This window comes from Pseudophryne corroboree, chromosome 8, assembly GCF_028390025.1.
Source record: "Pseudophryne corroboree isolate aPseCor3 chromosome 8, aPseCor3.hap2, whole genome shotgun sequence".
In the NCBI taxonomy this organism is placed as follows: domain Eukaryota; kingdom Metazoa; phylum Chordata; class Amphibia; order Anura; family Myobatrachidae; genus Pseudophryne; species Pseudophryne corroboree.
Genome location: NC_086451.1, coordinates 71,691,388 through 71,715,102, shown reverse-complemented (window position 1 = coordinate 71,715,102; position 23,715 = coordinate 71,691,388). Strand labels below are relative to the sequence as shown.

The 23,715-nt window shown below is 45.3% G+C and overlaps 1 long non-coding RNA gene across 1 annotated transcript; it reads right to left on the bottom strand.

Annotated features, from left to right (window-relative positions):
* Window positions 1-909: 909 nt before the first annotated feature.
* LOC134947497 (uncharacterized) lies at window positions 910-22,828 on the bottom strand. Its single transcript, XR_010182583.1, has 3 exons — window positions 22,781-22,828; window positions 4,138-4,317; window positions 910-1,947 (listed from the first exon to the last, which is right to left on the bottom strand). It is a non-coding gene; the product is annotated as an uncharacterized LOC134947497 (long non-coding RNA).
* Window positions 22,829-23,715: the final 887 nt, after the last annotated feature.

Here is a 23,715-nt window from a genome sequence, read left to right as displayed (position 1 = left end):
CTCATGACCACGCCCACTTTTCTAATTTGTACCGGGTTTTATGTGTAAAATGTTGGAGGGTATATGTATGTGTGTGTGTATGTTTGTATGTATGCTGTGTGGATGTAGGTATGCTGTACAGGGGCAAACGCATGTTTTGTAAAGGGGGGGTTCCAAAGAGGGGGTGAAGGCAAGCATAAGGGAGCAGATAGATATATATATATATGTATATATATGGTAAAAGTCTAAGGAGGCGATAGATAGATAGCCAGCAGCAGTATCTGGTGGTGGTGGTAAGAGGGGGACGTTTGGGACTCGGGAGGGAGACAGTGTGTCACCCAGCCAGCTATCCAGCCCCATAGAAACTACATTACCTGGCGGATGATCTGTGCACTACCTCTCCAGCTACCCCCTAGCCCCAGCCAGCAGCCAGCTCTCCTCATCGGAAGGGGGGCGATCGCATTGGATCCTAGCATATAATAAATGCCTACACTCTTATTCACCTGAATACCTACCCATGGCCTAAGACAGCTACCTGATTGTATTTATTCTTTATTGTACAACTTTGAAGAAGCTGTTAATAATAATAATAATAATAATAATACAAAATTATTATTATTATTATTATTATTATTATTATTATAAAGGGGCAAACGTAATTAAATACAAGAGCTCCTGTTATTATAATCCTGCCAACACAGTGCAGTAGGGATGTGTGAAATTTTTGCATCTATAGACAACCAGACACATCCAATATATGTAGAGCCTACACATCTGCTGACTGCTGTAGGCAACGAGCTGCTGCTGACTGCGAAACTACAAGTGTCAGAATGCTTGACTTGGAGTTCCACTCCGTTTGCCAGGTACCGGCACCAAGGGGTGAGACTCGCCGATGTGGTTCCCTCCTCCTGGGCCATATGCATCCTCTACATCATCCTAATCAGCAGCTCATGCTCCCTCCCTTCCACCCGCTGCCACAAAGCTCTCTAGCAGCTCAAGAACCCGCGCCACTTGCGGGACTACCCTGGACACTGACTAAGGGCCGCACTGCTTGGTCAGGTCCTGTAGCTCGGAGCCAGGGCTCTTCGCTATGCTGAACACATCGTCCAGGGACAGGAAGGCCGGGACCCGCAGCCACACCATCTCCTGCTGCTCCTCCATCTCCGAGACAGTGTGTTTCATCACACTGAAAAGCAGCAGTGTGCTAGGGTAGGCGAGTGCCCTGATCGTTCCCCTCTTAAATCTGTGCCTATCACCTACGGCGATGTATCGGCAGCAGGGGGGGATTTCTACAGTGTGATAATGTTTTTCTACAGTGTATATATATATATATATATATATGCTAATTTTCTATTCAATAATATGTGCTATATTTTGTTACTGCCTCCAACAGCTTTCTGCTTATACTTTTATCTATGTTAGTTAGATAGATAGATAGATAGATAGATAGATAGATAGATAGATAGACAGACACATGTAAGGAACCTCCCCTTCCTATATACACTATATTTAGTCCTCCGGGGCCCACCTTGTCTAAAGTACCCCCCGGGCCCCCTGGAGCCTTAATCCGGCCCTGATGTGGAGAATATACAAACTCCATGATGACAATTGGGAGCTCTCTGGCACAGGAGTACTCCCAGGGACGTCCTTTTATAGGTGTTTAACTTATGGTGTCAATGTGACGTCACATTTTTGGCGTGCTGGCCCTTTAAATCCTGCAGAGAGTGGTGTGCTCGATGGTGGGAGCTTCAGAATGTGGGCAGCTCCTTGTAGAAGAAATACTGGAGTCTCTTTATATATTGCTTGAATGTGTCTAAATCATTGTGCCCTCCTCCTTTCACCCAGAGTGGCTTCACTGTGTTTGGGCAACGCTCATACAATCCCAGCCCGTGGCTAAAGTCCACAATCTCATCTTCTGTGCCATGAATGATGAGCACCGGACAGGTCACCTTAGAGATTTTGTTGATGCTGCAAAGGACAAAGTACAATGGAATTATACAACAGAAACAGCATGGAGCAATCACACATGTAAAAGGATGATGCAGTTAATATACCAGCTGTCAGGATCCCGGCGTTCAGAGGGTCCCGACAGCGGCATCCCACCAGTCAGAATCCCTACCACAGCCAACTATTTCCACTCGGGTGGTGGCCGGGTCCACGCCACCACCTGAGTGGGAACAGATCTTGTGGTGAGTGCCGGGATTCTGCCTGGCGCGATGTCGCTGTTGGGATCCTGACAGCAGGTATCCCGTCAGCCGGCATTACATATGTATTCCATAAAAGGGCCACTAAATATATAGTCTGGAAAAATGCAAAACCTGCATCGTGCAACATGAAAGCTGCCCATGTAGAAGAAGGTCACATACTGTGGCAGAACTTATGTTGGACATCTAATCTACTGTTGGTAATGAGCAGAGAGCAATCTGTTGGCCAAAGTCACACACAATACTACTTGTTTCTATTATAGAGTACAGATAGGACAAGAGGGATGTTGCAATATTTCCCATTTATAAATAGCCATGCCATATTGGGAATAAAACCCAGCCCCAGAGGTGACTTTTCTGGGGTCCAATGTTTAAGTAGCCCTCATACACACTGCCGCTACTCCGGCTCCTGCGGACCGTCACCTTGCGGCATGTCAGATAATACATTGGGGCAGTAGTAGCGAGTCAAGTGCACAGACACAGGACACTGACAGCTTGTCTCTACTATGCCCAGAAACAGAGATGGGATCAGTATGAAGCTGACAGGGGTGAGAAAGGGGTGTTCTCCCCTCTCCCCACCCCCCTAACCCTTCCTATCTATACACCTGTCTAACCCTAACCTCCCCCTTAGTGCCTAATTCTAACCACTCCTGGAGGTGCATAAACCTAAGCGCCCATCCCCGCTGCCTAAACCTAACCCTCCCCCTATAGCCTAACCCTCTGAGGGGGGTGCCTAACCCTAACTCCTGGGACGCAGCCTAACCCTAAGACCCTGAAATGCAGCCTAAACCTAACCACTCCCGCAGCTGATCACTCTGGCACCGCAATGTCTGTTCATTCAGCATCCCAGCTGTCGGGATTACGGTGCTGGGATGGTACACCCATTCTGGATGCTGGTGTCTGCAATCAGAAGTGTGTCAGGATTCCGGTATCGGGATTCTGACTGCCGGGATCCTGACTGCTTCCCCCAGAGATATCAGCCTTCCAGCACTTGCTCCAGTTCCACACGCCTGGTATGCAGTTTTATATTTTCGTTGATGGATTGCTATGGCTCCTGAACTCTGACCCCCAAGTCCCCAGAACTTCCCGAAAGGTGGGAGACTCTAGTTCTTTATCCAATTGAAAGCTAAGAAATCTATTTCCAGGAACTGGAGATATCTGCAGTCAACCAAGCTGCCCCCCCCCCCCCACCCGAAAATGATGAATATATTAAGCCCACTCCACTATCCACCCATGCCCTGTGTATTAAACACCCCCTACCACCCTGCAAGTAATGTTATGGGCCCCTTCATTCAGCCCAATGCCAAGTTCTACAGTTTAGTGTTCTCCCTCCGACCCCATCACCCACCACCTGAGTAATAAAGGAGTAATCAGCAGAAATTACTGCTCCAGGTCCTACATGCTGAGCGGAAGATAGAACACCCCCTACCACCTGAGGGACATCAAAGCTGCCGCTGATAGCACCCCCCACCCCTACCGATGGGCAGGGGCCCCAGTGCATTGCTTTGCCCAGGGACCTACACTGCTTTTAAGACGGCCCTGCGCAGATATTGGGGTTTACTTCCTCAGACAGCAGCAGCATTGTGCTCTCAGCCCTCTGACACGGAGTCCTGAAAATGTGGCCATAGCTCAGATAAACAGTAATAATTAGTGTAAGCAGAGACCTTCTGTATCTGCAGTCTAGTTGGTGACAAGCGGGAAACACATTATTCCCTGGCCTAGAATGGAAAGCCTGAGTTATACTATGTGATGTCACACATGTCCTCAGATAGTGGCCGGAGCCCATTTCAATACATGCAGATTGGACCAATATACTGTAGCTGGTGATGCCTGACAAAGTATACATAGGGGCCGACTGAATTATACATGAGCTGCCCCGGCCTGCTTACTCCCAGCACATACTAAACTCCACAGGTAACAAACAGCTTAGTATAAAAGCATAGCATTGTCTTACCTGGGAAAGGGGTCACAGCAGCAGGTCCTCCGTATGTTAGGAGAAAAGACCCGTAACCCTGACATGAGCGGTGAGTGCAGGATTACTGCAGCGCATTTGTAGCGGGTGGCAAGGTCCACTGCAGCTGCCGTCCCAATGCTCTGCCCATACAGGATGATCTTCTCAGCCGGGACTCCATATCTGTAGAGATAAAGCAGGAAAATGTAATAAAATCTAATGACATCACTTCTAGTGTAGTTCCTTATGAATAACTTCTATATAACGGCATTATACCTGAACTAGATAAACACACTGATTCCTTATATGGGTGATAGACAGTGTACACGTGGAACAGGACTACATAGGTCATGCACATTTACCTAGTTACAGCCAACTAGGACCACTAAGGAGCTAGGGTAGGGGTGCGTCCAGTCACATCAGGAGGAAACACCCTAAACTTTTGGCGCCAGGAGCACTGTGTTATATACAGGTGGTTTTACCTGGTCCCTGGGATTTGTCCAGCCCAGCTTAGTAACCAACAACATGGAACACAGAAACAAAATGGGGCAGGGTCTATGTGTGATCAGGTGGTAGGAAGCTTTAGTGTTTCCTGTGAGACTGAATGAATAGTAATATAACATGGCAAGTGAGGAGAGGAAAATATGGCAGAAATACAGGTCTCAGCAGAAACAACAACCCACCTACAGCTACTTTTGGACATATTTTTCAGTTATAACCCTTTCAGACCATCACCTCTGACCACGGGTTATTGGCACATGAACGCACATAACCCGTGTTCTTCATGTGCGGTCTGAAAGGTGCTAGGGTTGAAATACTGGGTCGAGTGACCCGGTTTTTCAACCCTGTTCGTGAGCAGGGTTGAACACATGTGCAACCCAGCTCACTGTGCGGTGTGAACGGGAGCCGGGTCGATGTGACCTGGCACCCGTTCACTGTGAGTGTACAGGCGGTGCTTGGAGATCATGTAATCTCCATGTGCCGCTTCCCCCGCCGGGGAGCCCGAGATGGGTCACATACTGGGAGCTCCCACGTCAGGCTCCCGGGTACGACCCGCCTCAGGCTGTCTGAAAGGGATATTAATGACAAATGTGTGTACACTGAGGAAAACAATATTGTATGTTTTATATCAAAGAAATTACACAACTGCGCCTGCATGCATATAGGATGAAATGAATCAGTGGTTTGAGAAAGAATGGGGATCACACAGTGGTGTTTGTTAAAAATAAACTGACATTTATTTGTATATATGTTTATAGTCCGTCTCCCTGAGGAAGACCCAGACGGGTCGATACGCGTTGGAGAAGGAGCAGATCACCATACCACTATTTCCATATTATACTACTACGCAACACTGCAAGATCTATAAGGAAATCTGGACGGGACAAACCGCACAGACAAGTAATCCCTTGAAGGAAGAACGGAGCCGCGCGGCTGAGAGGGGACAGACCTACGAGTGGAACACCGAACACACAGGCTGAAAGGAAGAAAGAGGAGAAGAGTGACAGTATACGTTGGGATCAAGCGCAGGAGAAAAAGGTAACTGACCCCGCAGGAGGGAGGGTTCACGACGGACAGTCCCCCTGTGGGTCCCGAAGTCGGTGATACCTTCCCCCCAGTGGCAGGACCGCGTCTCTCCGTTACTGACGGTCGGCAGACGCCTGTGTGTGCAGGCGCCTCCGACTGTGTAAAACGGAGCGAAATAGCGGGGAGTCCGGGGCTCATTTCATTACCTTTTTCCCTGATCACCTTATCCCACCCATACCCACGTTGGGGTACCCCGCAGCGACACATCCGTTGATAACAAGAACTTGCCCCCATTGGGAATTACAAATATAAAACCATTGTGCTACACTTGGAACTTGAACATTCCAGAATATCCGGATAAATCCAACTTATCTGCAGTGTAATATCTAACCAGCCACAACACGGTGGAAAAGAGGTGGGACGCCACACTCTATTCACACCAGACATTTGGAACCCCATTTTTTCATTTTTTTCAATTTTTTCATGTTTTTATTTTTCTTTTTTCTAAGTTTTTCTCATATTACACAGGTGCAGAAAGATTAGTCTGACCTGATAATATATAAATATTTGACATATTTTGCCTGTATCATAAAGGTGTTTTTGGCTTTTGCATTTTCATTTTTTAAATTTTTTTTATTATTTCTTATAAACATATATACAAATAAATGTCAGTTTATTTTTAACAAACACCACTGTGTGATCCCCATTCTTTCTCAAACCACTGATTCATTTCATCCTATATGCATGCAGGCGCAGTTGTGTAATTTCTTTGATATATGCCATTTATTGGAGGCATTTGGGTTTAGCCTCTCACACGTACTGCTGCCACCCCCGTATTATTCATATAAGTGGAGCGTTGGTCACACTTGCGAGAAAAAAATATTGTATGTTTGTCTGAGACCCTAAATCGGTGTCAGATCCTAAGTAACCTACACATCTTATTACAATAGTCTAGCAAAGCACATATTGTGGTATATTTCCAGTGCTTGTACACATTGTGTTACTGCAAATTGTGCTCCTGTTGTGACTGTATTTACCTTATATCAGGGCTGGGCACAACCCACTCACAACCCGGATCCTTGCACCATGGGGATTTCAGCAGTAACCCCTCTATGCTGCTAGATAGAAGGGGGAGCCCAATGATGCAACAGGATCTTACAGCACAATACACATAGCAATGCATCACATTAGGCAGGAGAGCAGAGGACAATGTCACTCCCTGCTTCTACAGTGGTTATATCCTCTGGCTAATACAGTATAATACCAGCAATAGTATACCCACTGTCCCTATATAGGCAACCCCCAATACACCAATTACATTTATATACTCAGTACATGTGATGAGTGGAGTATACAGACTATCAGGAGCACAATACACAGCATATACACTCCCCTATGTAGTAAATATACATATATGTGACCCAGGACACCCATATACCCCAAACATACATACCGGGTCCTCAGGGCGTGCCAGGCTGCCTCGATGTCAGCGTATAAGTTCTCCTCGCTCGGCTTGCCGCTGCTCGCCCCGTAGCCTGAGTAATCATACGAGAAGATATTGCATCCGATCTTTGAGCCGAGGTCGTAGTAGCTGCTGCACATCTCGCCTAGGTCACAAGCATTGGCATGGGAGTAAAGTATGGTGTACCGGCTCCCAGGGGCGCAGCGGATGTACATGCAGCTCAGGCTGTTACCATGCTTGGTGGTACAGTAGAAAGTCTCCATCTCATCCAGTATCTGCTGGGAGTATGGCCAGTTAGCACTCTCTGACAGGTGTAGTTTGCATACAGGAGGAAGGTCATGGGCCTGAGAGGCCTCAGTCTCCTGCAGCGTGTACGTTGGCTCTGGAGGGTGAAAGGCCACTTTGGAGGTGATCCAGTTCGCCAACGGTTTGCAGGAAATGGTGGAAAACAGCTTCTTCCATGAAAATCCGGACATCTCCGGTCCCTGTACAGGGGCTAGGCCTCTGTCTTAACACTTATATAATACTAATTACTAATATTAAAACTTATTACTAAAATAATTAAAACAACTAAACTATAAACTTAACAACTAAACTATGAGCTTAACAGCAGTGATGAACCTCCTCCACTGATGTCAGCAAAGCAACTGCTCTGTTTGAGTAACATCCACGTGGATATGAGGTTATGACACAATTGTGACATCATAGACACTAGTCCCTCTGCATTGTGACATCACAGACACTACTTGTCCCTGACCAGGGCTGCATTGTGACATCACAGACACTACTAGTCCCTGACCAGGGCTGCATTGTGACATCACAGACACTACTTGTCCCTGACCAGGGCTGCATTGTGACATCACAGACACTACTTGTCCCTGACCAGGGCTGCATTGTGACATCATAGACACTAGTCCCTGACCAGGGCTGCATTGTGACATCACAGACACTACTTGTCCCTGACCAGGGCTGCATTGTGACATCACAGACACTACTTGTCCCTGACCAGGGCTGCATTGTGACATCACAGACACTACTTGTCCCTGACCAGGGCTGCAGCCTGCACACAACTATCACTGTCATAGTGGTATTATTAGATTATATGTGTATTGGGCATCTCTATAACTTTTGTATATAATGTTTATTTATAGAATAAATGTAGCATCCATGTAATAAAGGTCGCCCCTGTAATTATGGTCATACATGTAGAGTCTTTTGCTCCCTGCGCCTTTCATTTTCCCGGAATAATTATTAAGAATTCGCTTTTACTTTATTGCTCAATAAAAAATTTAGATTTTTATTTATGTCTTTGTGAAATATTACAGTGCAAAAGACTTAACATACATGAAAGTGAAAATTAAAAATAAAGATTGTGTAATAAAGTTTAAAATTGGTGTCCACATGTTATCATCCAAATGGTGTCTTATTATTCGTTGCTTAGTATGCTAATTGAATATGGAATAATTATTAATCGATCCACTTGTGAAATAACTATATATAGACGTACCATCAGAGCCGGCCCTAACCAATATGATGCCCTAGGCAAGATAACTTTATTCACATTATATCATGCAATAGTGTCTTTTATGCACGTTACATCACACAGTAGTAACACGTTACTCCTCCCAGTAGTGCCCCTTATTCACATTACACCACACCATATTACTCTTTATTCACATTAGACCACACAGTAGTGCCCTTTCTATATGTTACACCACAAAGCATTACACCTTAAACACATAATGCTACACATTAGTAATGCCTTTATACACACACTACACATAATACCACACAGTAATGCCCCTTACACATGACACACATTATTAATGTCTTTCTACGCATAATGTCTCTTACACATTTGCCGCACATTAGTAATGCATTTTGTATGCAGATAGAGCTGCAGTCATACACAGAATATAGGCATGCTGCATATCATTTTAATCAGCATAAGCTGCTTGTGCCCCTATGCATTCCAAAAACCCTAGGCATTTGCCTAGTTTGCCCATGCCTAGGGCTGGCTCTGTGTATCATCAGTAGACGACTTTTAGTTCCTAATTCACATATGTTATAGTATATTAGTTGTCTTGTCATGCTCCTATCCAAAAATTGTTGAGATGTACGAAGTCCAAACTCACAATTGCCTCGGGATCCGGTCTGAAGATCGACAGTGCCTAGGTCGACAATGTTTAGGTTGACCACTATAGGTCGACAGTCACTAGGTCGACATGTTTTCAAGGTCGAAAGGGTTTCTAGGTTGACATGTTCTAGGTCGACAGGTCAAAAGGTTGACATGAGTTTTTCAAATTTTTTCTTTTTTTGAACTTTTTCATACTTAACGATCCACGCGGACTACGATTGGGAATAGTAACCTGTGCCGAGCGCAGCGAGGCACCTTGCCCGAAGGATGGGGAGCGAAGCGAGCCATGTGAAGGAATATGGTGCACTAATTGGGCTTCCAAGTCACTGTACGGAGAAAACGACACCAAAAAAACCCATGAAAAACTCATGTCGATCTTTTGACCTGTCAACCTAGAACATGTCGACCTAGAAACCCTGTCGACCTTTAAACCCTGTCGACCTAGTGACTGTTGACCTATAGTGGTTGACCTAAACAATGTCGACCCAGACACTGACGATCTAATGATCCACACCCATTGCCTCATGGAGGAGATAATATTCCTAATTGATTGTATATCCAATAAAGTTGAGCCAAATATAGCTGTATTGGTGTCACCTCATACTCACTAATTATTACCCACAAAGAATATTTTTGTATTTATGGGCTGTGGGTCCAGGTTATAGGGACTTTCATTTATTTCATTCACCAAGGCTCAGTTAGTACTGAGTAGCCATAAATATACAGTAATCTCCCCAATAATCATATACAGGTTAAGGGTTTTAGACTAAATAGATGTATGTACTATTAGGAGTAATTTCTATATAGATAAGACAGGGTAGGTCTTAACATGAAACTTTGTAAATGTATTGATAATGTAATTATAACCTCCTTAGATTATTACCATAGGCAGATTGTGAGTTATATTACCACAATATATTTAATTGACTTGCCCTCTCCAGTGGTTCTTTTACTGTGTGCCGTGGCTCCCTGGGGTGTCTCAGGACACTTGCAGGGGAGCCTTGGGTTGTTGGTCCAGGACCAATTAAAATTATTTATGGTCAATGTAATAGGCAAAACTAGTTCTGGTTAGAGATGAGCGCCTGAAATTTTTCGGGTTTTGTGTTTTGGTTTTGGGTTCGGTTCCGCGGCCGTGTTTTGGGTTCGAACGCGTTTTGGCAAAACCTCACCGAATTATTTTTGTCGGATTCGGGTGTGTTTTGGATTCGGGTGTTTTTTTCCAAAAACACTAAAAAACAGCTTAAATCATAGAATTTGGGGGTCATTTTGATCCCAAAGTATTATTAACCTCAAAAACCATAATTTACACTCATTTTCAGTCTATTCTGAATACCTCACACCTCACAATATTATTTTTAGTCCTAAAATTTGCACCGAGGTCGCTGTGTGAGTAAGATAAGCGACCCTAGTGGCCGACACAAACACCGGGCCCATCTAGGAGTGGCACTGCAGTGTCACGCAGGATGTCCCTTCCAAAAAACCCTCCCCAAACAGCACATGACGCAAAGAAAAAAAGAGGCGCAATGAGGTAGCTGTGTGAGTAAGATTAGCGACCCTAGTGGCCGACACAAACACCGGGCCCATCTAGGAGTGGCACTGCAGTGTCACGCAGGATGGCCCTTCCAAAAAACCCTCCCCAAACAGCACATGACGCAAAGAAAAAAAGAGGCGCAATGAGGTAGCTGACTGTGTGAGTAAGATTAGCGACCCTAGTGGCCGACACAAACACCGGGCCCATCTAGGAGTGGCACTGCAGTGTCACGCAGGATGGCCCTTCCAAAAAACCCTCCCCAAACAGCACATGACGCAAAGAAAAAAAGAGGCGCAATGAGGTAGCTGACTGTGTGAGTAAGATTAGCGACCCTAGTGGCCGACACAAACACCGGGCCCATCTAGGAGTGGCACTGCAGTGTCACGCAGGATGTCCCTTCCAAAAAACCCTCCCCAAACAGCACATGACGCAAAGAAAAAAAGAGGCGCAATGAGGTAGCTGTGTGAGTAAGATTAGCGACCCTAGTGGCCGACACAAACACCGGGCCCATCTAGGAGTGGCACTGCAGTGTCACGCAGGATGTCCCTTCCAAAAAACCCTCCCCAAACAGCACATGACGCAAAGAAAAAAAGAGGCGCAATGAGGTAGCTGACTGTGTGAGTAAGATTAGCGACCCTAGTGGCCGACACAAACACCGGGCCCATTTAGGAGTGGCACTGCAGTGTCACGCAGGATGTCCCTTCCAAAAAACCCTCCCCAATCAGCACATGATGCAAAGAAAAAGAAAAGAAAAAAAAGAGGTGCAAGATGGAATTATCCTTGGGCCCTCCCACCCACCCTTATGTTGTATAAACAAAACAGGACATGCACACTTTAACCAACCCATCATTTCAGTGACAGGGTCTGCCACACGACTGTGACTGATATGACGGGTTGGTTTGGACCCCCCCCAAAAAAGAAGCAATTAATCTCTCCTTGCACAAACTGGCTCTACAGAGGCAAGATGTCCACCTCATCTTCACCCTCCGATATATCACCGTGTACATCCCCCTCCTCACAGATTATCAATTCGTCCCCACTGGAATCCACCATCTCAGCTCCCTGTGTACTTTGTGGAGGCAATTGCTGCTGGTCAATGTCTCCGCGGAGGAATTGATTATAATTCATTTTAATGAACATCATCTTCTCCACATTTTCTGGATGTAACCTCGTACGCCGATTGCTGACAAGGTGAGCGGCGGCACTAAACACTCTTTCGGAGTACACACTTGTGGGAGGGCAACTTAGGTAGAATAAAGCCAGTTTGTGCAAGGGCCTCCAAATTGCCTCTTTTTCCTGCCAGTATAAGTACGGACTGTGTGACGTGCCTACTTGGATGCGGTCACTCATATAATCCTCCACCATTCTATCAATGTTGAGAGAATCATATGCAGTGACAGTAGACGACATGTCCGTAATCGTTGTCAGGTCCTTCAGTCCGGACCAGATGTCAGCATCAGCAGTCGCTCCAGACTGCCCTGCATCACCGCCAGCGGGTGGGCTCGGAATTCTGAGCCTTTTCCTCGCACCCCCAGTTGCGGGAGAATGTGAAGGAGGAGATGTTGACAGGTCGCGTTCCGCTTGACTTGACAATTTTGTCACCAGCAGGTCTTTCAACCCCAGCAGACCTGTGTCTGCCGGAAAGAGAGATCCAAGGTAGGCTTTAAATCTAGGATCGAGCACGGTGGCCAAAATGTAGTGCTCTGATTTCAACAGATTGACCACCCGTGAATCTTTGTTAAGCGAATTAAGGGCTGCATCCACAAGTCCCACATGCCTAGCGGAATCGCTCCCTTTTAGCTCCTTCTTCAATGCCTCCAGCTTCTTCTGCAAAAGCCTGATGAGGGGAATGACCTGACTCAGGCTGGCAGTGTCTGAACTGACTTCGTGTGGCAAGTTCAAAGGGCATCAGAACCTTGCACAACGTTGAAATCATTCTCCACTGCACTTGAGACAGGTGCATTCCATCTCCTATATCGTGCTCAATTGTATAGGCTTGAATGGCCTTTTGCTGCTCCTCCAACCTCTGAAGCATATAGAGGGTTGAATTCCACCTCGTTACCACTTCTTGCTTCAGATGATGGCAGGGCAGGTTCAGTAGTTTTTGGTGGTGCTCCAGTCTTCTGTACGTGGTGCCTGTACGCCGAAAGTGTCCCGCAATTTTTCTGGCCACCGACAGCATCTCTTGCACGCCCCTGTCGTTTTTAAAAAAATTCTGCACCACCAAATTCAAGGTATGTGCAAAACATGGGACGTGCTGGAATTTGCCCATATTTAATGCACACACAATATTGCTGGCGTTGTCCGATGCCACAAATCCACAGGAGAGTCCAATTGGGGTAAGCCATTCCGCGATGATCTTCCTCAGTTGCCGTAAGAGGTTTTCAGCTGTGTGCGTATTCTGGAAAGCGGTGATACAAAGCGTAGCCTGCCTAGGAAAGAGTTGGCGTTTGCGAGATGCTGCTACTGGTGCCGCCGCTGCTGTTCTTGCGGCGGGAGTCCATACATCTACCCAGTGGGCTGTCACAGTCATATAGTCCTGACCCTGCCCTGCTCCACTTGTCCACATGTCCGTGGTTAAGTGGACATTGGGTACAACTGCATTTTTTAGGAGACTGGTGAGTCTTTTTCTGACGTCCGTGTACATTCTCGGTATCGCCTGCCTAGAGAAGTGGAACCTAGATGGTATTTGGTAACGGGGGCACACTGCCTCAATAAATTGTCTAGTTCCCTGTGAACTAACGGCGGATACCGGACGCACGTCTAACACCAACATAGTTGTCAAGGACTCAGTTATCCGCTTTGCAGTAGGATGACTGCTGTGATATTTCATCTTCCTCGCAAAGGACTGTTGAACAGTCAATTGCTTACTGGAAGTAGTACAAGTGGGCTTACGACTTCCCCTCTGGGATGACCATCGACTCCCAGCGGCAACAACAGCAGCGCCAGCAGCAGTAGGCGTTACACGCAAGGATGCATCGGAGGAATCCCAGGCAGGAGAGGACTCGTCAGACTTGCCAGTGACATGGCCTGCAGGACTATTGGCATTCCTGGGGAAGGAGGAAATTGACACTGAGGGAGTTGGTGGGGTGGTTTGCGTGAGCTTGGTTACAAGAGGAAGGGATTTACTGGTCAGTGGACTGCTTCCGCTGTCACCCAAAGTTTTTGAACTTGTCACTGACTTATTATGAATGCGCTGCAGGTGACGTATAAGGGAGGATGTTCCGAGGTGGTTAACGTCCTTACCCCTACTTATTACAGCTTGACAAAGGGAACACACGGCTTGACACCTGTTGTCCGCATTTCTGGTGAAATACCTCCACACCGAAGAGCTGATTTTTTTGGTATTTTCACCTGGCATGTCAACGGCCATATTCCTCCCACGGACAACAGGTGTCTCCCCGGGTGCCTGACTTAAACAAACCACCTCACCATCAGAATCCTCCTGGTCAATTTCCTCCCCAGCGCCAGCAACACCCATATCCTCCTCATCCTGGTGTACTTCAACACTGACATCTTCAATCTGACTATCAGGAACTGGACTGCGGGTGCTCCTTCCAGCACTTGCAGGGGGCGTGCAAATGGTGGAAGGCGCATGCTCTTCACGTCCAGTGTTGGGAAGGTCAGGCATCGCAACCGACACAATTGGACTCTCCTTGTGGATTTGGGATTTCAAAGAACGCACAGTTCTTTGCGGTGCTTTTGCCAGCTTGAGTCTTTTCAGTTTTCTAGCGAGAGGCTGAGTGCTTCCATCCTCATGTGAAGCTGAACCACTAGCCATGAACATAGGCCAGGGCCTCAGCCGTTCCTTGCCACTCCGTGTGGTAAATGGCATATTGGCAAGTTTACGCTTCTCCTCCGACAATTTTATTTTAGGTTTTGGAGTCCTTTTTTTACTGATATTTGGTGTTTTGGTTTTGACATGCTCTGTACTATGCCATTGGGCATCGGCCTTGGCAGACGACGTTGCTGGCATTTCATCGTCTCGGCCATGACTAGTGGCAGCAGCTTCAGCACGAGGTGGAAGTGGATCTTGATCTTTCCCTAATTTTGGAACCTCAACATTTTTGTTCTCCATATTTTAATAGGCACAACTAAAAGGCACCTCAGGTAAACAATGCAGATGGATGGATTGGATACTAGTATACAATTATGGACGGGCTGCCGAGTGCCGACACAGAGGTAGCCACAGCCGTGAACTACCGCACTGTACTGTGTCTGCTGCTAATATATAGACTGGTTGATAAAGAGATAGTATACTCGTAACTAGTATGTATGTATAAAGAAAGAAAAAAAAACCACGGTTAGGTGGTATATACAATTATGGACGGGCTGCCGAGTGCCGACACAGAGGTAGCCACAGCCGTGAACTACCGCACTGTACTGTGTCTGCTGCTAATATATAGACTGGTTGATAAAGAGATAGTATACTCGTAACTAGTATGTATGTATAAAGAAAGAAAAAAAAACCACGGTTAGGTGGTATATACAATTATGGACGGGCTGCCGAGTGCCGACACAGAGGTAGCCACAGCCGTGAACTACCGCACTGTACACTGGTTGATAAAGAGATAGTAGTATACTCGTAACAACTAGTATGACGACGGTATAAAGAATGAAAAAAAAACCACGGTTAGGTGGTATATAATACAATTATGGTTGGACGGACTGCCTGCCGAGTGCCGACACAGAGGTAGCCACAGCCATGAACTACCGCACTGTACACTGGTTGATAAAGAGATAGTAGTATACTCGTAACAACTAGTATGACGACGGTATAAAGAATGAAAAAAAAACCACGGTTAGGTGGTATATAATACAATTATGGTTGGACGGACTGCCTGCCGAGTGCCGACACAGAGGTAGCCACAGCCGTGAACTACCGCACTGTACACTGGTTGATAAAGAGATAGTAGTATACTCGTAACAACTAGTATGACGACGGTATAAAGAACGAAAAAAAAACCACGGTTAGGTGGTATATATTATAATACAATTATGGATGGACGGACTGCCTGCCGAGTTCCGACACAGAGGTAGCCACAGCCGTGAACTACCGCACTGTACACTGGTTGATAAAGAGATAGTAGTATACTCGTAACAACTAGTATGACGACGGTATAAAGAACGAAAAAAAAACCACGGTTAGGTGGTATATATTATAATACAATTATGGATGGACGGACTGCCTGCCGAGTTCCGACACAGAGGTAGCCACAGCCGTGAACTACCGCACTGTACACTGGTTGATAAAGAGATAGTAGTATACTCGTAACAACTAGTATGACTATGACGACGGTATAAAGAAAGAAAAAAAAAACCACGGTTAGGTGGTATATAATACAATTATGGATGGACGGACTGCCTGCCGAGTGCCGACACAGAGGTAGCCACAGCCGTGAACTACCGCACTGTACTGTGTCTGCTGCTAATATAGACTGGTTGATAAAGAGATAGTATACAATACTACTAATATACTGGTGGTCAGGCACTGGTCACCACTAGTCACACTGGCAGTGGCACTCCTGCAGCAAAAGTGTGCACTGTTTAATTTTAATATAATATTATTTATCATGTACTCCTGGCTCCTGCTATAACAACCTGCAGTGCTCCCCAGTCTCCCCCACAATTATAAGCTTTATATACAATACATTGATGTGCAGCACACTGGGCTGAGCAGTGCACACAGACTGAGTCACTGTGTGACTGTGTATCGTTTTTTTTCAGGCAGAGAACGGATATATTAAATAAAACAAACAACTGCACTGTCTCTGGTGGTCACTGGTCACTGTGGTCGTCAGTCACTAAACTCTGTCTGCACTCTGCACTCTCTTCTAATCTACAGTATCACAGCAATCTCTCTCTCTCTCTCTCTCTTCTAAATCTAATCTAAATGGAGAGGACGCCAGCCACGTCCTCTCCCTATCAATCTCAATGCACGTGTGAAAATGGCGGCGACGCGCGGCTCCTTATATAGAATCCGAGTCTCGCGAGAATCCGACAGCGTCATGATGACGTTCGGGCGCACTCGGGTTAACCGAGCAAGGCGGGAAGATCCGAGTCGCTCGGACCCGTGAAAAAAAAAGTGAAGTTCGTGCGGGTTCGGATTCAAAGAAACCGAACCCGCTCATCTCTAGTTCTGGTGGCTGCCAATCATAAACTGTGGACAAACAGAAGTGAATCCTGTCTCTCACCACACAATTAAAGCTAAGGATGACATATAAGCACAATTAATATTTCTTTCTAAATATCTCAATAAGACACTTTTGTCCTAGGGGGGCCATGATAAAACATCTGATACTCTAGGGTGCAGTGATTCAAAAAAGTTTGGGAACCAATGGCCTACTCCGATTGGGAATGGCAGATCACAAAAATGTATTTCTATGAGAGATATTGTTCAATTAGTGTCAGTTATGATATACTTCATGCTACTTCATTCTAAGATACTAATGTGCGCTCACATATGGCTGCAAGCAGGGCCGGATTAAGGGCTGTGGGAGCCCCTGTGCAACAAACTTGTGGGGGCCCCCTATACATTTTTATGCTACACATGACTGCTGCGCCCCCCTTCCCCCCCTTGCTTCCCCCACCTGCTCCATCTCACTTACTGTAGTTACATTGAATAGTTATATGGTATATGGTGTAGCAGTGTTCATGTCACAATTTGTTTTGGTTTTCCTTGCAGCTACTGTACACTGAACTATAATGATATGAAAAGGTTATATAATGTAACAATATCTGTATCACAATTAAGTTTAATCTTCCTTAGGCTGTGTACACACTTGACGATATGCAGCCGACATATCTTCCGATCCGATAGATCGGATGATCTATCGGTCACATCATCCAGTGTGTATGCACTATATAGTTAATGATGTGCACTCCTGCGGTTTCGGACCCTGGCACCATGTTAACGATGTCCAATATCTTTAGTTTTTACCTTGAAATCTAAAGATATTGGGAAAGCCTGTATTCTCCTGGATGTGGCCGTCCAAATGAATTTATATGTCTGCTTGGTCTGGCTGTGCAGCGTATGGATCAGGCAGAGATACAACTTCACTCTATAAGAAATTAACTACTATTAATTATCACTAACTGCGCTCAGTGTATTCAAATGAATTGAAGTTACACATCAGATTTGTTAATACTCTATATCAAAGGCGCTGTGCAGTTCTCTAGTTCTGTAGTGGTGTGTGTGTGTGTGTGTGTGTGTGTGTGTGTGTGTGTGTGTGTGTGTGTGTTATTGCAGACAGAGCTGGGCATAGTGTAATGGGCTGTGATGTGCTATATGCAGAGCACACTCCGCACACACCAGGTTACGACCGTGCAACTCCCCGTCCCACTTCCGCCATCACTCACTTGTCCTAGTCTTCTCCCACTGTTGTGACATCTGTTTTTCCTCTCTGTGATCACCATCTTATCTACTTTGGCCTTTGTCTTCCATCTTCACCCTCACTCCCAATGTTATGTAAATACAAGGAGAGAGAAACAGTGTCTGACAACTCCCCCTTCGTATACCCCTTCTCAATAAGCCACCTCCCCCAATTTATCCCTTTTCCTCAATAGGCCAACCCCCCCCCCCTCCCACTTAGCTCTTCTCCACAACAGGCCAGCTCACCCATATGCCACACAAACAATAAATAAAGCTTGGTGCTTACAGATCATTTTTACACTCTATTAGCAGCTGTCGTCCAACAAGGGGAATACTCTACACTATTTTTTCAGAAACAAGACAGACAGACAATTAGAATAGCTGTTAAAAAAGTATTTTCTTTAATAATATTAGATAAAATAACAGTATTCAATTCATAAACATATAGGCCAACATAAACATATAGATATACATTATTATTACATGGATCATCCCTTTTACACCTCAGCAGGCTATCCCCTTCTATGCCCTCTCCTCAATATACCCCCCCACCCTCCCCCCATATGCCTCCTCTGATCTTCCTTTATGGCATAGTGGGGGACTGCATATTGAAGTTCTATGATCTGCTTATTGTCACCCACCTGCTAAATGTCTCCCCCACTGTCCTCCTGTCACTGACGACCATAGCATAGCAGGCAGGTTAGTTCCTCACCTGTTGGAATGACCATAGCAGGTAGTAGCAGCAGCCACTGTAATTGGCAGCGGGGTCAGGCACAGCGCTACAATCAAGAAACTACATAAACTACACTTCCCAGCAGCCCTTGCTGCAGTGAGCTCCCGGCAGCAAGGGCTGCTGGGAGGTGTAGCTTATGTAGTTTCTGGATTGCAGAGCGGTGCCGGACCCTGGCGCCAATTACAGTGGCTGCCGCTGCTGCCTGCAATGGTCATTCCAGTGCGTTAGTGTGGGTGATGAACTACCGGTGGGTGTGGAGGGGAGGGGGTGTTCGGGGGTGGACAGCTGTTTGCCATTAAAATTGAATCTACCTACTGCCCGCGGGTGGCACCGCCGGGCAGCGCCCCTCCTTGGCTGGCGCCCCTGGCGAGTGCCGTCCTGGCCAATAGGTAGATGCGCCCCTGTTATTCAGACCCAGGTGCAGCCGTGTATCCAGAGGTTCTGCACACATGCACTGGCCGCAGTGCACATGTGCGACCCTTCACCATGTGGCCACAGTCCGGACGCATGCAGTCGCAAGGTGATTGACACCATTGGCTGTCAGGGGAATTGATGTGGCATTTAATGGGGGCAGTATGGACAATGCAGGTGTGTCCATACCATTTTGGGGGTGTCAGCATGACATCCCACACAGCCGCTCTGAGAAAAAAAATGGTGCCGGACCACCTGCCAGCGCAGCCAGGCTGCGCAGGCATGGGTGAACCTCAAATCGATGCATTCACAATTTAATTAAGAATGCATAGCGGGGTGGCACCACACACATGCTGGCCGGCCTTACCCTGTGCTTGGTGGCCCCCAGCATGTGAGTAGATGGATGTAGATCTTGCTGCGGAAGGAAGATCTGCGTCCATCTCTGAATAACCCCCAATGCTAATTGTTTATCACTTCCACCCATATAAATAAGACGTGTGACACTGACTGATCCTCGGACTCTAATTGTCTTTGTATTTATGTTTCTGTTGCTTACGAAATGCTGCTGATATTGATGGCAAATACTTATGGATCTCTTGCTATTTGTTTTTTCTTGAAAATCCTAATAAATGCATACAAAAAAAAAGAACCACTTGGCCCATCTAGGCTGCCCTAAACAAATGTAAATGAACACACACATTAGGGTTAATTGTTGTTTAATTTTTAGTTGGGAACAATAACCCAACGGTATATTTTGGAATTGTGGGAGGAAACCGGAGTACCCGGAGGAAACCCACGCCAGCACGCGGAGCAGAGCCGGATTAAGGGGGGAGCCCAGGGGACACTTTACCCTGGGCCCCCCAAATCTAAGGGCCCCCTGTGCCTGCGTCAAGCAATGGCAGTTTTGCATGTTTTTTTTTCTTTTATGAAGTTCAGCAAACTCCCCCCTTGCAGACGAATTGTGTTTCAGAGACGGAGACAGCCTGGTCTCCATCTCTGCACCCGAAAGGGCCACCCACAGGCACTAACGAGCAGCTGTGAATGCTCCTCACACAGAGCTCTGATCAGCAGAGCTCTCTGTACTGGAGACATAACTCACCGTGGAAGGAGCTGCTGAGCATGTGCAGTAGCAGCAGCAGCTCCTGTGCTCAACTCACATGGACTCCGGCAGAATCTCCTCCTCTTCTCTTAAATTGGTTAGTGGTGTATGTGTGTGTGTGTGTGTGTGTGTGTGTGTGTTTTTTTTTGTAGGTATGCTGTTTGTTTGTAGGTGTGTAGTGTGTGTGTGTGTGATGTATGCATGCTATGTGTGTGTGTGTGTGTGTGTGTGTGTGTGTGTGTGTGTGTGTGTATGCTAGCTATCATACCTTCCAACTGTACCTGCCAAAAAGGATTTGTACCAGTTTTTGACTCTACTTTACAATGAAAGTATTGTAAACTGGGTGTGACCACGCCCCCTTTACTCATGACCACGCCCACTTTTCTAATTTGTACCGGGTTTTATGTGTAAAATGTTGGAGGGTATATGTATGTGTGTGTGTGTATGTTTGTATGTATGCTGTGTGGATGTAGGTATGCTGTACAGGGGCAAACGCATGTTTTGTAAAGGGGGGGTTCCAAAGAGGGGGTGGAGGCAAGCATAAGGGAGCAGATATATATAATATATATATATATATATATATATATATATATATATATATATATATATATATATATATATATATATATATATATATATATATATATATATATATATATATATATATGGTAAAAGTCTGAGGAGGCGATAGATAGATAGCCAGCAGCAGTATCTGGTGGTGGTGGTAAGAGGGGGACGTTTGGGACTCGGGAGGGAGACAGTGTGTCACCCAGCCAGCTATCCAGCCCCATAGAAACTACATTACCTGGCGGATGATCTGTGCACTACCTCTCAGCTACCCCCTAGCCCCAGCCAGCAGCCAGCTCTCCTCATCGGAAGGGGGGCGATCGCATTGGATCCTAGCATATAATAAATGCCTACACTCTTATTCACCTGAATACCTACCCATGGCCGAACACAGCTACCTGATTGTATTTATTCTTTATTGTACAACTTTGAAGAAGCTGTTAATAATAATGCAAAATTATTATTATTATTATTATTATTATTATTATTATTATTATTATTATTATTATTATTATTATTATTATTATTATTATTATTATTATTATTATTATTATTATTATTATTATTATTATTATTATTATTATTATTATTATTATTATTATTATTATTATTATTATTATTATTATTATTATTATTATTATTATTATTATTATTATTATTATTATTATTATTATTATTATTATTATTATTATTATTATTATTATTATTATTATTATTATTATTATTATTATTATTATTATTATTATTATTATTATTATTATTATTATTATTATTATTATTATTATTATTATTATTATTATTATTATTATTATTATTATTATTATTATTATTATTATTATTATTATTATTATTATTATTATTATTATTATTATTATTATAATAAAGGGGCAAATGTAATTAAATACAAGAGCTCCTGTTATTATAATCCTGCCAACACAGTGCAGTAGGGATGTGTGTAATTTTTGCATCTATAGATAACCAGACACATCCAATATATGTAGATCCTACACATCTGCTGACTGCTGTAGGCAACGAGCTGCTGCTTACTGCGAAACTACAAGTGTCAGAATGCTTGACTTGGAGTTCCACTCCGTTTGCCAGGTACCGGCACCAAGGGGTGAGACTCACCGATGTGGTGCCCTCTTCCTGGGCCATATGCATCCTCTACATCATCCTGATCAGCAGCTCCTGCTCCCTCCCTTCCACCCGCTGCCACAAAGCTCTCTAGCAGCTCAAGAACCCGCGCCACTTGCGGGACTACCCTGGACACTGACTAAGGGCCGCACTGCTTGGTCAGGTCCTGTAGCTCGGAGCCAGGGCTCTTCGCTATGCTGAACACATCGTCCAGGGACAGGAAGGCCGGGACCCGCAGCCACACCATCTCCTGCTGCTCCTCCATCTCTGAGACAGTGTGTTTCATCACACTGAAAAGCAGCAGTGTGCTAGGGTAGGCGAGTGCCCTGATCGTTCCCCTCTTAAATCTGTGCCTGTCACCTACGGCGATGTATCGGCAGCAGGGGGGATTTCTACAGTGTGATAATGTTTTTCTACAGTGTATATATAAGTTGTAACACTGTAGGGGTGCAAGGCGCCTCTTCCTGGGGAATATGGCAGCACGCAGCAGCTGAGAAACAACACAAGTCCAGTTTCTGGTACAACTGGCCCTGGCCAGTTTTATTGAAGCAGAAAATAAAACAAACACCAAAAGAAAATACCTTGCCTGTCCGGCACTAACTAAACACAAGATGTTCCTAACTATCACTAAACAAAAACACAGGGTTCTCCAGTAAACACTGTATCCACTCACTTGTATCCAGAAGCGTGTTTCTCTCACACAGATCCCTCCAGTCTTCCCAGGCAGTCTGCCCATACTAATCAGGCTAGCAGCCCTATAACACTCTTACACAGCTGAAACCCTGATTAGCCCTCTGTGAGGCCAAAGACCCGAACTGGGCCCAATGTCTAGAACTCGCCTTATCTCTCTCTCAGAGCCTTTACCCAGCTTTTACAGCAAACTGAAAAGGTTCTGACAAAACAAAAGCATTTTTCCTAGAAGTTTTCATTTTTTAAAACATGTAAGACAAGAACCTGGGACAAACATACCTGCCCTCAAACACTATCCCAGTGTTCTTGTCACAATATATATATATATATATATATATATGCTAATTTTCTATTCAATAATATGTGCTATATTTTGTTACTGCCTCCAACAGCTTTCTGCTTATACTTTTATCTATCTTAGTTAGATAGATAGATAGATAGATAGATAGATAGATAGACACATGTAAGGAACCTCCCCTTCCTATATACACTATATTTAGTCCTCCGGGGCCCACCTTGTCTAAAGTACCCCCGGGCCCCCTGGAGCCTTAATCCGGCCCTGATGTGGAGAATATACAAACTCCATGATGACAATTTAGAGCTCTCTGGCACAGGAGTGCTCCCACAGACGTCCTTTTATAGGTGTTTAACTTATGGTGTCAATGTGACGTCACATTTTTTGGCGTGCTGGCCCTTTAAATCCTGCAGAGAGTGGTGTGCTCGATGGTGGGAGCTTCAGAATGTGGGCAGCTCCTTGTAGAAGAAATACTGGAGTCTCTTTATATATTGCTTGAATGTGTCTAAATCATTGTGCCCTCCTCCTTTCACCCAGAGTGGCTTCACTGTGTTTGGGCAACGCTCATACAATCCCAGCCCATGGCTAAAGTCCACAATCTCATCTTCTGTGCCATGAATGAT